At 46.1% G+C, this 14,039-nt stretch overlaps 1 protein-coding gene across 1 annotated transcript in view; it reads left to right on the top strand.

Moving 5' to 3' along the window:
• LOC142589093 (BTB/POZ domain-containing protein 6-like) overlaps positions 1-14,039 on the top strand; it is a 58,753-nt gene that overhangs the window by 194 nt on the left and 44,520 nt on the right. The window lies entirely within an intron of this gene.

A 14,039-nucleotide genomic window follows, 5' to 3' on the forward strand; every position in this document is an offset into this window, starting at 1 on the left:
TCTGAGTGTGCTTTAATACTGTTACGCAGCGAGATGCGCGTAGAGTTAGCACGGATGGTGGAAGTGCTTACTTCTCACCTTTGTTACGATGAGATACCTCCGAAGGGATTATCGCAGCGAAATGGTCACAAGGTGCGATCCGCGTCTCCTTGAGTGCCTCCCGCGAACAAAACTGCGCCGAAAAGATTAACTGTGGGAATTAACGAATGAATATAACTTTATCTGAAACGGCTCTTCACCGGTGGCCTAACTGCGATAGGTAATAGCTCTGTCGAGCTGATTGCTGGATAACATGTTTGAGACTATGGCCACATGCTTTGAGTGTGGTGTATGGGGCTGGGCATTGGCGCGTTGCATACATTGCACTGTGGCGCCAAGTCTGAAACGTCGTTGCTTCGATAAATATTGTCTTGGAGCATTAGGTCATTGCCCCAGTAAACCACAAATGTCTCTGGAACGCATGAATTGGGCCCTAATTTCTATGTCGAAGACTGACGCCTGCTAGACGTCACAGGCACGAGCGTCACGGACATGCGAGCTCGCTAGCGTGAACTGGAACGATCCGCTAGGTGTTCTATGGCCCGCGGTCTGCATTCCCTAAGTAAGCATCCAGTAGAGGTCACTTATGTCCAGCTAGGATGTACCCACAGCGTTACAGCAACATTTGGATGGGATTATCCACGGTATGTATTTGTAATATTGTTCGGACGAATATAGATATCTACGGAATGTGTGCAATGTTCAGGTCATCGTGTGTCATGGACATGTGTAACATAAGTGGTTAGCTGGGGCGTGCATGGCAAATAGAAGGAAAGACAGATAAAAAGAATAAATCGCTTGCCTTCATTAAATGAGCTTTGCCTTCGCCACTCGATTCTTCGTCAGTCTTCCTTTTTGTGACACACCGTAGCTTTAGGTCATCATCATCCTCATTTGATCTGCCCCTTCGTGGCCTCTACTGCGCTTTGCAGTATGGCGTGAGGAAGGCGAGGGCTATGCCCCGGCAAGAGTGGACGAAGTCGCGAGAATAAACAGGAATCCGCAAGTTCTGAGATGACATCCCCTGGTATGCGCATTCTAACCGCTCAGTTTCTGCCTTCCACTCACTTCAAAGCCTTTAGTCGAGCAAGCGCGCTGCCTGGTATAGGAGGGAAGATCTGATGCGAATTTCTTTACCTCTTTGCTTAGGGACACACATTTAGGCTGGCAATGAGTTCACAGGTTGGAAGTCATTATAATGATCGGCTGCTACTATTAGCGTGGAATTCATGGCTTTGTAACTCGACTATTGCGAGGCGACGTCCTTGTATGTGTTCACTGCGTATTGATGTAGTTGAGCAGACGCCGGATCTTTCGTAATGTGGGCTGGCAGTGGCTTCTGAGAAGGCCAGCTTTCCTTCGCTGCCTTTTCGTGGATTGACAGCCTCATCAATCCGCCAATATTGAGTTGACAATATATGTTACGGCCTGCAGTGGCGTAGCCAGAATTTCTTTATAGGGTGGGGTGGGAGGGGTAAGCTGGGTGGGCTGCAACCTAGTCGATGTTTCTTTTTTTGTTTTTTCTTATATTTATTTCCGGGAGGGACGACGTACGTGCCCGATATTTGGGCATGCTAATAGATCAGACAATGCTTATCTCTCGACGATAATCACGTCTGTTTTTATTGCGTAAAAGGGGTACAATGTGTCGCCAACATGATATTTGCAACGCAAGATCCCAAGCAATCGCTCAGCAAGATAGCGATCGACATTTAAAAAGCACCGACATCAGATAGAGCGCAGAGGTTCTCTCAGCAGTATATTGAAGTGCAATAATTAATTTCTTGCTACTGCTAGATGCTCGTTATATTTCCTGTTCTTGTTGCCTCGTTCTTGTTGATGACACACGAAATAGTGTATACACTATTTCGTGTATTTGTAGAGACATATGTACTTCAAGCGCTGCATGTAATGCAACGACAGTTCTTTCTGCTTTATGTATATTCTCTGCTTTTTGAATAATGTCTATTTATAACTAAATACTGATATAAAATGACAGTGACAGCTCGCCATTATTCATAGAGTTACGCGGAGCACACAAATTTTCATGAAAAGTGTCGCACACAAACTTTCGCGACACTTTTGGCGTTTACATGGCACTCTGTAATAACTACATTCATTTATGCTTCATACCGCCTGGTCGTTTCTCTCGTATATTCTTGTTCGACTTGATTCCGAAATTTCGCACTTCGAACACCCTTAGAGAACACCGCATGCGAGTGCTGCTCCGTACCGGCGCCATGCTTCAGCTTTCGCTTTTCTGAGAGGCGCCGGTGCTGAAACGGAAGCGGGACGCCTCTGATGTAAACACAGCGGCATCGCGTTGCGGGTCTGCCGGGTGCGCTGGCGGAGAGCGAGGCCGCCTCTCTGCGATGAGTTCTCGGGCAACCGTGCATTGTAGACTAAAATGGCAGTGGGTCGCGCATATATCAATCCCAGCAACCTCCGCTGCAATCTGCGTTGGCGCATTTTGACCACAAGCGGATGAAAAGGTAATAGATGTTAAAGCTATCAAGGAGGAAAGTAAAGATGAAAGAAAGAAGAAGAAGGCATGTTAGTAAGACTTAAATAGAGCAATAAAAGAAATAATAGAGTGTGTCATTAGCAACAAAACAAAAGGGAAAAAAAAACACGCAAGTCGCACTAATCCGTGCGGATGCTCATCGTGCCAACGTGCTGTGCCTTGTTGCACGAGTGGTTACATAACGTTAAAGTAGCACGACACTTCTTTAGGCTGTTTCACATGGTGCGGTTTTCAGTCAGCGACACAGCGAATTCCGTCTCTCAGCGACCGCCGTGACGTCGTGGGCTCTCCGCGACGAGATTCCAAGTTGGTCGCGCCGTCGCTCAGTCGCAGCGATCGGCGCGATGTAGGAGGGGCAGCGTGTGACGTAAGAGCAAGCGCCGTCGAAATAGGCGCTTTCCTGTTTTACCGCGAGTTGGAAGCTCAGCTGAGCAATGTCGCGCGCCAGCTTCAACGATGTGTTAATTGATGAAGTGGCCATGCGTCCGCTTTTGTGGAACGCCGCGCTTAACGACTACAAGAAGACCTCGAACAGGTCTGCGTTGTGGGATGAAGTGCTGGAGGCAATGAGGACCATCGACCCGAACGGTATGTGTTCGGCCCCTTTATTTGTTCCTATGTAAATAAATCGACTCTTATCCAATACACGAAAACGTAGAAATCGGTTTTCTCAGCAACCATTGCACCGAATTTGATGAGGTCTGTTGCATTTAAAGGAAGTGTTCAAATGTAGTGACTGTGGTGAGTTAACTGTTTAATTAGGATGTCAGTTTTCTTGCATTTCTATAGCAAAATTTTGGAAAACTAAACTATAATTTTACAACTGGGCATTGAAAAACGGTATCATAATTCTATAAGCTGCACTTAATAATACATATAAAGGGGAAAACATTTACATATGATGAACCTCTCTGAAATCTACCACTAATTTGTAGGATTTTGTAATATGCCTGAAGACGTTCTAGCAAATTCACGCAGGCTGTATATTATTTAAAATTTGTCCGCTATATGTATGCCCAACGCCGACTAGCTCTTCTAGATCATCTTCGCTCGCCGATGATTATGATTTCCGTACTTTGGCACATACCCACGGCAAGGAGTCGTGCAAGAAGCAACGAAGAAAACAAACCAACATAACATTTCCCTCTGCTCAGCATACCAAGTTTACACAATTACACTATTTCAATTATGTGTGAAGAAACGCAGAATGCAAGGTGCCGATGCGTCGAGGTTTCTTTTAAAATTTCCCAGCTAATTTTCGGACCACTCACTGAAGGACACGACCCCGTTCCAGGAACAGTGAAATGCGATCACGAATCAGCTGATGGCATCGTATTTAGAGATTGCGCTGCTTATTGGGCGACACATTTATAAAGAGATAAAATTTCTACATGTAACTTAATTCTGCTTTTACATTTTGTTATATTGCTTCAATTTTTTCAGTGACCATGAATGAAATACAGAGCAGATGGAAAAACCTAAAGGACACATTTCGGCGAAAACTGAAAGATGTTATAGATGAGCAAAGGAGTGGCTCAGCTGCTACAAAGAAAACAAAATGTAACAACTGGCCATACATGGAAAGGCTGCGCTTCATGTCGGATTTGTTTGAACCACGCCGGTAAGAGCTACTGAGTATGAAGGTACGAGTGCACATTATTAATCTCCACGTATATTACACAGGAGCCACAGCAATATTTCCCAGATCAACAGAATTGTGCGTATGACAGCACCGCAGCAGAGGAAACACTTGTTATCCTTGAAGATCATGGTGAAAATGAGGAGATTTTTGAAGAAATGTTTCCGTCGCCTGGCTGCTAACCTAAAGCAACATCATCCACAAGCAAAGAATCATCCATGGCCTTGCCTGAGGGGGCAGAGAGACGGGCGCGAAAGAGACAGAAAACAATGAAAGAAATCAAGGAAATATATTTGAGAATTGAAGCCATAAGGGGTGCCCTCGCAGCAAGCCAGGCAATGGACGACGTTACCCATTTTGTGTTGTCCCTTGTTCCGTCAATGAAAGAAACTCCTAAGCACATGCAGCAGCACCTGCGGTTAGAACTTCAAAATATTGTTGCATCCTACAGCACGGGAAAGTATCCAAATCTTCTTGTTAAACATGACGATTAGTACAGTTACACTCATCTGGAATGCATAAAAGGCAAGAGTGCAATAAAAGATTTAGTACAACAGATAAGTACAACATAGAAACTGTGAAATTGTTCAGTAACTGTTAAGTCTCTTTTTCATTCTTTCTCACTGTGTACCACATTGTTCTGACGCTTCTTGTTCTAGATTGGCACCCTAGTTGTTACATGTATATTGCTCATTTTTTGTGTGTAATTGATGTGGCTCTGTATTGGAATGCACAATGTTTTCTTTTTATTCATTTGTCTGTAGTTTAATATACATTCGTACATACTCCTACTCTTTTTCTTCACTTGTTTTTTCTTCTTTTTTGTTTACTTCCGCTCAAGTTCTCATGTCTGTTATGCTTTTTGACCTGTATGTCAATCTCATGATATTGCTTTAATTTGCTGCCATATAGTAATTCCTCTCACCCCCTAACCATGACCAGAGGTCCCAATACAGCCTTTGACTATGGGACCTCCTTTTGTATTTCACATCGCTCAAAACTTGTAACCACACTGAAGCAATAAAAAAATGAAAAATACTATTTATCAGTTTGCAGTTCAGTGACATTACAACAAAGCAAAGCAATTGAACCTTATAAAAAAGAAAGAAATGGTTTCCGTTTTGCCTGTTAGCTGAGCATATCACAAAGGGAAGCTGGAGGGGGGAGGGGGGAGTGGTGCAGTAAGTAGCAAATCCAGTGGTCAGGCCGTAACATGTAAAGATATACAATGTCATTGTAAAGGATGTTGACAAACGGCGTGGACTCTGAGAGGCAATTTCGCCCCAGAATTGTGGGAGGTCCCCGTTTTCGGGCTTCGCCGAGAGTAAAACCAGCCGGGCGCTTCGGTAATGAGTCGGGAGGCGCTCTTTGGCGGCAGATAGCCCGTGCCGACACCTCGGGACATCTGTCGCGCGTGCGGTCTTGAAACGTAGAAAAGGGTGCGACGTTGGGGGCCCCTTGGCCCGGAAGCGCGGATGGAGGCGCCCTGCCTGGGACGGACCACGGGCAAAGCGTCGTTAGGGCGTCAATGGGCATGCCGGGGGTACAAAGGGGCAGCTTAAAGCCAGAGGGATCGGTGACCCGATGCGCGGTCTCTTGAAAGGCAGGCTGGCACCCGAGACAAATCCATCTGTGCACTTAGCTTTATGGGCCCGCCGGAGGAGACGAACCATGCACAAGACGGCATGGCGAATCGGTGGGTGCACTTCGGCAGGTGTGCCCTTTGCGGCATGCAGTGCGCGATGGTTTTAATTAAGGTGCGAGGACGGGACGACTCAGATGGCCGTTCCCCGTAAGCGTTCTTCAAAGTGTCGGGAGACTTTTCCATACATGTCGCGGGGACAAAACGGTTGGTATGTTGTTTGTTTATTTGTTGTTTGGTGGTTCCTTTCTCTCCCTCTATCTCTCTGAATGTTCCGAGGAACGCAGGGAGAGGGTGAGAGAGAGTGTGTGTCCAATGAGTGACAGCCCAGTTGACCCAATCAGGTCATTGGGGTGTCGTGATTTGCCGTGAGGGGATTCGGGAGGAGCAAGTGAAGGGTTAAAACCTGGCCCCCGACCTCTCACGGTGGTTCCGGGCGCAGGAAAGGTGCTCTGCACTTTCGGCTCTGCCGAGTTAAGGCGCCGGTCCCAGTGTAACCCAAGAGTCTTGACGTACGAACGGGTGCTATGCACTATCGGCTATGTCGAGTTGATACGTCAGACCCACTGTAAATAGCTGTCGATGTAAATATTGTGTACGTTAAGTCTATTCTCCAAGTGCAACGTCTATGGCGTCCCGTCTCTGATGGAAGAGAAGAAACGACGACAGCTGAAGAAACGTTTTCTGCCAAGTAAGCTGGTTACGCCAGCTTGGAGCACTCGGTGCTCACGTATGTAGGAAGGAGTAGAAAATTTACTGTCATAAAAATTTATTGAACGAAAAAAGTTCAACACGGAAGTCGAATAAAACATACAACTGGTGTGCACTGTTAAACATTTAATTCGACAGAAAAGCGGGACATAATATGAGACACTATTCCTTCAAACAGGAGGAGTACACCAAGTACCAAATTCACCTTTCGTGCTCGCATTTCAATAGCCAACCACATAAATGCCTGTTCTTATTTACATTACTTACTTCTGATAAGTGTCACTGTGTCACACATCAAACAAGAATCTGCTAGCATACAGCACACCCAGCAAAGTCCTGGTGGGTACTTCTTTTGTATCTCATGGCCGCAGACCAGCAGATGCCCGTTGCCAAGGCACAGAACCCTCCCTACTCACAAAGTATGAGCAGAAAAGGTCTCTTGTTTCCGCTGCTGTTCTTGTATAATTGTGCCCAGTTGGAGGTCGGAGACTGAACATGGCAGAGGTGCCAATGCCCTGGGTGGTGCGCCACTGACCACTGGTTATGTTGCCATATGCATCTTCGGTGTCGGCATAGTTCGCCGTCATGTAGATCACGTCACCACGCAAGAAGTTGTGTAGAACACAACATTCCATGACAACGTAGTCTGCATTTTGCGGCCGCATATTGATGGCACGCCGAAAAATCCTGAATCGGGAGACCATCACTCCAAAAGCATTTTCAACACACCTCCTGCAATTAAGTAAAAAAATATTCAACATAAACAAGGGTAAATTTTGTGCTTTTGGTTACCTGGCTCTGCTTAGGCGGTAATTGAAGATGCGCTTGTTTTCATCCTGGCATCTCCCAGAATATGGCCGCAGAAAATCCGGACGAAGTTGAAACGCTTCATCTCCGACGAAAACGTGAGCAGCAACGATGTTTGTGCCAGGCAGCTGCTTCGGAGGTGGGAGGCCGAGCAAGGCCTCTTCCAGTGATTTTCCAAAGCGAGAAGCAGACAATGTGCCACCGTCGCTTTGACGTCCATACGCCCCAAAATCAACGCATATGGATTTCAGATTGCTGTCAACAGCGGCCATGAGGACGATGGAGTATAATAAGGCCCTGTAATAAAATGAGACTATAAGCGCATGTTATGAAAATATGAACTACTGCGTTAATTACCTTGTAGTTGTAATACAAGCGGCCTGAATTAGGAGGAGCTTGTATCTGAATGTGCTTGCCGTCGACAGCACCAACACAGTGAGGGAAATTCCATTTTTCCTCGTATCCTTCGGCTACCTCTTGCCAGGCTTCAGTTGTCGGCACCTTAGCAAAGAAAAAAAGTCGCTCTTAGCGTGTGAAAAAACATTTGTTCGATAGAAGCATACCCGAAGCAAGCTAGCTCATGCACACAGGTACTCAGAAAACAAGCGGAAGGAGATGCAGTTTGTAACCACAGTGTAAGTGCTGGTAATAAACAGCATCCATGTGTAGTGGCTAAATGCGTACCTTTAGGTATAAAGGTTGCAGTGTTCTCCACAGCAGCCTGCATACGTGGTGCACAATTGTCGCCACCGTTGAGATGCCAACCCTGAAGCTAATAGCAACATCTTGCATGTACATGCCAGATGCGAGGTACCTGAAGAACAAGGTGTTAGGATTGATAACACAGAACTCGGTTTAAAGGGAAAAATTAAAGGAACCTTATGTTCTGTTCAACACTACAAAGGAAAACATCGCAGCGTGATGCTTGCTCTGCAACACAACGTCTGCTCTGCCTGGTCTTTTTTATATTTTTTATTTAATTCATTGCATACACACAATACCGTTTGGACCCATAGCCTTGGCGGCCAGTCCAATAACAAAATAGACATTAGACATAAGAAGAACAGCGTACTTATTGTACGAGACAACTTAAACACATGTTATGAAATGATTTTTACATTAAAATATACAATAAACAAAAGACTGTCATGACATGAGGGGATACAAATAGAAAAACCCTGTAAGCATTAATGAAATAAGTTTTTTAAGTATTGCACAATATTTTGGCTGGTCTTTACACTGAGTGGGAGTGCATGACAAATAAAGCACCGTTGAGCTCCAGGACTCTCCGTCCATATAAATTGTGACATGGTGATAAGCTAATACAGTTGTTACTAACTGCCCTCATGTTTCGTGCCGGAAAATTAAATATTGTGGTAGGTAGCGGATTATTATAACGTATTATTGCGTCAATTACCTGAACAAATTTTACTTTATGCGCCTAACTGAACGGCAGAACACGAAGCAATTGAAACAGAGGTTTGCTTGGATGAGCATCTTTAGGAAAGGTAACTATTCGTAGTGCCCGTTTTTGAAGACTGACGACAGGTTCTACATCGGTTTTGTACGTGACTGTATAACACATGAGTAAAGTATCCTTAAACTTGTGGGTCAGGACATTGACAGGCTTTTAACAATACATGACAACCATACGCCAATTTGGAACATACCTTACCAATTTGATATTTCCAATGTATATCTGGTTCAAAGGGCCTGTCCCTCTCTCTTACACACGCACACGTGCACGATCCGTCCCCTCTCATCGTCGAAACTACACCCCAGCTCCAAGATGTAAACACAACAGAAGCGACGCCCCGCCCTTCCCAATCCCCGAGGGCAAAGGTTGCCTCCGTCGAGGTTATGGAGTCTCCAATCTCCACCCGGCCAGGCAAGGATCCATTTCGCATTTCTAGGTATCGCCGATGCTCTAGGCAAGGCTTCTTGAGTGCGCACGTGCGGTCAAAGTAAATACAAGAACACATGAGTGACGCCCTGCCCTTCGCAATCACCGAGGGCAAAGGCTGCCTCCTTCGAGGTGATGCCGTCTCCAGTCTCCATTCCGGCCAGACAAGGATCCATTTCGCTTTCTATAAGCACCGCCGATGTTCTAGGAAAGGCTTCTTGAGTGCGCACGTGCGGTTAAATAAATACAAGAACACAAAAATGCAAGGTTTGAGCAACATCTCGTGTTCTGCATTGTTGTTCTATTTAGACCAGACGAGAATGGTGTATGTAAAGTTAACTGCATGCAGAAATGGAATAGCATTTCCTTTGCCTATAAATGCAACACTGTAAGAGATATATAAGCGCAAAATTTTATTTTATGCTGCTTTTCAAGCCGTCTTCCCGAAAGGAAACAATATTTAGACAGATATACCAGAATCAGCTTTCAATGTTCTTTCCTGAAGATCACTATAGTATCAGTTACAGCGTCAAAACGGTTAAAAAATAGTAAGGTGAGATAACTACCTTGCAAGTGGTGCCAGGCACTGACTGAGACTAATGCTGCTTAGGTATAGCATGCTTACCTGAGTGCAATAGCGAGCCGTGCACGTGAGGGCAGTGGTTCGCGCACGACGTGAAGCCTTGTCAAACCTGCTTCGACAAGTGAGTGCAGGGCTTCAAAGGTCTCCGGTGACATTCTGTAATACTTTTTGAAGTATTCCTTGTCTCCCGACATCAGCAAGGGCAGCTGCACAACACAAACGATTTATCCTTTTGCATGTTTATCTATAGGAGCCCCGGAGCAAAACCTTCCTGCACAAGTTCGAACTCACCGTTGTGTAGAATTCCGACTCCTGCTTCCGGTTCTCCCAAATAGGGCGTGCCCACCAGCGCCGGTGCCTTAGGAGCTTCATGAACAATTTCTTTTTCTCCAGCTCACACAGTTCATTTAAAAGAAGCTTCACGGTATCCAGGGCGGGAGCAGACCAATTTAACATTCGGCACCTATCTACTGGGTCGTCATCGTCGTCAACTTCACCGCTACAAGTTTTGCCAGGTGCTTGCACACTCAATAGTAGCTTCTTCTTTATTTTTTTTAAAGAAGCAAATACTCCTCCAAGAGAAGAGCTGTTGCTTCCATAGTGCCGCAACAACGAAACCAGAGTGCAGAAAACGAAACCACTCCACCGACGCCGCACTAGCCGCACGCTCACACTTGCGGTGTGTACAGCGTTTCACTCGCCGCAGCTGCAGACTAATAAGCAAACGTACATTCTCAACGCTTTTAACATTGAAAAATGCTGTGCTTATTCTATTTCAAAATAATAATAAGAACATTCTAATATGTGACTAATTTCCACGTTGTTCTTATTTAACCATGCAGGCAGGGTTATTTTGTGAGCAGATGGAAACCTTGGGCGTCGCTGCGACGGAAATCGCGCTGTTGCAGTCGCATGTGAAAGCTGTCAGCGAAAATTGTTCTGCGGCGTGCGCGGCAGAGCGATTGTTTTCGCTCCAATCGCGCCATGTGAAACAGCCTTTTCGCGATCCGCGCGACCTGGATATCCGCGCGGCGTGGGATCGCGCGACTCGTCCTATTGTAGGAAAACTGCCCAAATAAATCACGCGTTTGTGACGCATAATTTCACCATGGAGGAGTCCTAAAGATGGTAGTCAAACATCATCGGTAGTAAGGAGGTGGAAATAAGCGAGAAAAGTAGAGCATCGTGGAAGGATATGTGCTGAAGGTATTTCCCAACTTGTCTAGTTACCGTTCGAAACCTCCGGGAAGGAGCAAGCACCTCCCAGAGAGAAGTGAGGTGTTTCTAAAAAGATCGCAAAAGGCAGATTTTAGCGATTCCCACGGCTCTAATTTCAGTTACTGCGACAGCAGCATGCTCCCGCAGCTAGAGCCATTATCGGATGTCTGTTTTGGTGGCTCGCTCTCTCGTTAACAATTGTGTTCACCTAGTATGGAGACGGTACAAGAACCCAGCGCTTATAGGACGGTTTGTCAAGGGGGAAGTGCGGCCGTATAAAAACATACAATTGAAAGTGGGAAATAAGAAATCTGCTTTATATATAATTTGCAAGGTAATTATAATTGCGTGATAGTACAGAAATAATAATGTGGATTAGATAAGTTCTCACCTTTTCTTCTTTGTGATGTTCGCTGCCTCTTTTATTAAGGCGATAGTCTTAAGTGGCTCATAACACTGTTGGTCTGGAAAACGCGGGGTGCAGTAAGAAATTATTGTGACCTCGTCTCGCGCAGACACGCGCTCGTGCCACTGGTCTCGCGTTCGTCGTCGTCTTCTTCCACAGCTGGCTCCGATGACGCTCATCATGCCAAAAAAAAAGAAAGGCGAAGTTAATTATGATAGAGTTAATTCGCATCCGAACCCACGTTTTTTGGTGGGAGTTGCAGCCTCGACTTCTCGTGGTAGTCTAACTCGCGACCTTTGGTTTTAATGACGGTAAAGTTAATTAAGGCATAGTTAATTACGGTAGCTTAAATTAAGGCACTCGAACCCGTGACCTTGGGTGGGAGAAAACAAGCAATAAGAATTAGCAACGCATTCGAATGAGAAATGTCACGTAGTTTATTGACTATCTCTTGAGCGCGCAGGCTTTCGCCTTCACACTCTTTAACGTATACTAATGTGACTGTCAATTTTTTATCACATTGTAATGTATGTTGCGGAATTCGAAATTCTTAGATGGACATTCAAAGACTGACTCAGATTGTCCCTAAGTAGGACATTTATTTCGTAAAAATGAATATCTTTGTAAAACGTTTTATTCATAGTTTGCTAAAAGGCTTATCTCAATCCCTTTAAAGTGCATTTATGAAAGCCACCCTTGGTGCCATTACACTTTTCCAATTTCCTCGAACCACTTCGTATTTGTTGTAGCCCTAAATTGCTCCACGTTTCATGATTGCTGCATTAGCCTGCAGCGTGACAGCGCCCCCTTGTCGGACGCATCTGCACCACGAGCCATGGGAAATATTGACAGAACTGAAGTAGGTTTAAAGGGACTATTTAAAGATACTGATATTCTTGTTGTGCAGTACAGTAGAACAAAGGAAAAGATCGCAGCATAGGAGGCAGCGTCCGCTCTGGCTGGTCTCTGAAGAGCGTCTTCACTCTCTCTCACACACACCCGCACACACACGTACACACGGTCTGTCCCCTCTCGTCGTCGAAACTCCACCCCATAGGCGTCGACTACAGGGAGGCTCCCGGGGCCGAGCCCCTTCCGGAACTTACCGGCGGAGCACACTATAGCCACTAAACAACTGCCGCGGGTTGTGCAAAGGTTTAAAGGTGCGTTTTGTTTTGTCCCAGTCGCCATGTCTTTCTATACTGAGCAGAAGGAAAACGCCATCCTTTCCTTTGGAGCTGCAAATGGGAACGGGAGGAAGGCCGCAAATATATATCAGTCATGGAAGTGTGGTGGTAGGCCAAACGCATCGACTATCAGCAGAAATTATGAAAACCAGAGGCAAACCGGCAGCTTTGAGTGCTAGCCTACGCACGGATGCTCTAGCATTTATGGCCTCAAACCCTCATGCTAGCGCGCGGGAAGTGGGCGCCCAGAGTACCAATTTCCAAGTAATCAGTTTGGAGGATTCTAAGTAACTCGGCCTTTCATTCGTACCACATTAACCTGCACCAATGCTTGAAAGATAGGGACCTGCAGGATCGCCTAGATTTCTCGAATTGGGTCCTCACAAAAGCCACTGAGTCACGGGACTTTTTGAGCAACATCGTGTGCACAGATGAAGCCAGTTTTTGCAAGAACTACCAGGTAAATTTGCATAATGCACACTATTGACACTGGGTAAAGCGCACTCGGCACCAGTACCAGTGGTCGTTCAATGTGTGGTTGGGAATTTACACCGGCGCTATAATCAATCCCATCTTCTTTGATCACACACTGACTGGACAGCATTACGTGGACGAAATTCTTGAAGGAGTGGTGGATGAGTTTCTCAGCGAAGTCCCGCTGTCACGTCTTCCACTTCTGGGGTATCAGTAAGAGTGGCACCAGCAGACAGCAGCGGTCGAGCGCAAAACTGGCTGGATGCGACGTTTCCTGCGCCATACATTGGAAGGCACGGACCTGTAAATTGGCCGGCTAGGTCACCTGACCTCTTTCCACACCATTTCTTAATTTCGGGTTTTGTGAAAGATCGTGACACATGGCAGACGGACTTCAGACGAGCTCAAGGCAAGGATAACGGATGTCTGCCGTAGAATTCCAGCGTCGGTCATAAAGAAAGCCACAGAAGATGTGATAAAGCGGAGTCAGTACGGCGTAGCTGGAGAAGGAGACCGATTCGAACACCACCTCTAGGCAGCAGCTGGTGCACAACGGCGCTTACGAATTCATAGATAATAAGGGCACACTGAAATATGATGCTTTCAAAAGCGCAAGCATTTCTGACGTTACCCGACGGAAGAACCGTCCCTCCGTCAGTCTCGTAAGACGATCGCTTTCAACATATCGTCCGCCGCAGCGAGCGAACTCACCTGCCTGCTGCCTCTCGCTTCAACGCCAACGAAGTAGTAAGAGCACAGCGCTCACGGAGCTCTCAGCACAACCGGCGTTCTGCCGCTCTCGCAGATCGCTGTCAAGATACGGGCCGCGCCGCCGCCCGACACCGCCGCCGAAGCGCGGTTGATCACGGTTCACAGTGGTTCAGTGTACCTGATAAATGTTGTATA

This window comes from Dermacentor variabilis, chromosome 7 (genome assembly GCF_050947875.1).
Source record: "Dermacentor variabilis isolate Ectoservices chromosome 7, ASM5094787v1, whole genome shotgun sequence".
Lineage (NCBI taxonomy): Eukaryota > Metazoa > Arthropoda > Arachnida > Ixodida > Ixodidae > Dermacentor > Dermacentor variabilis.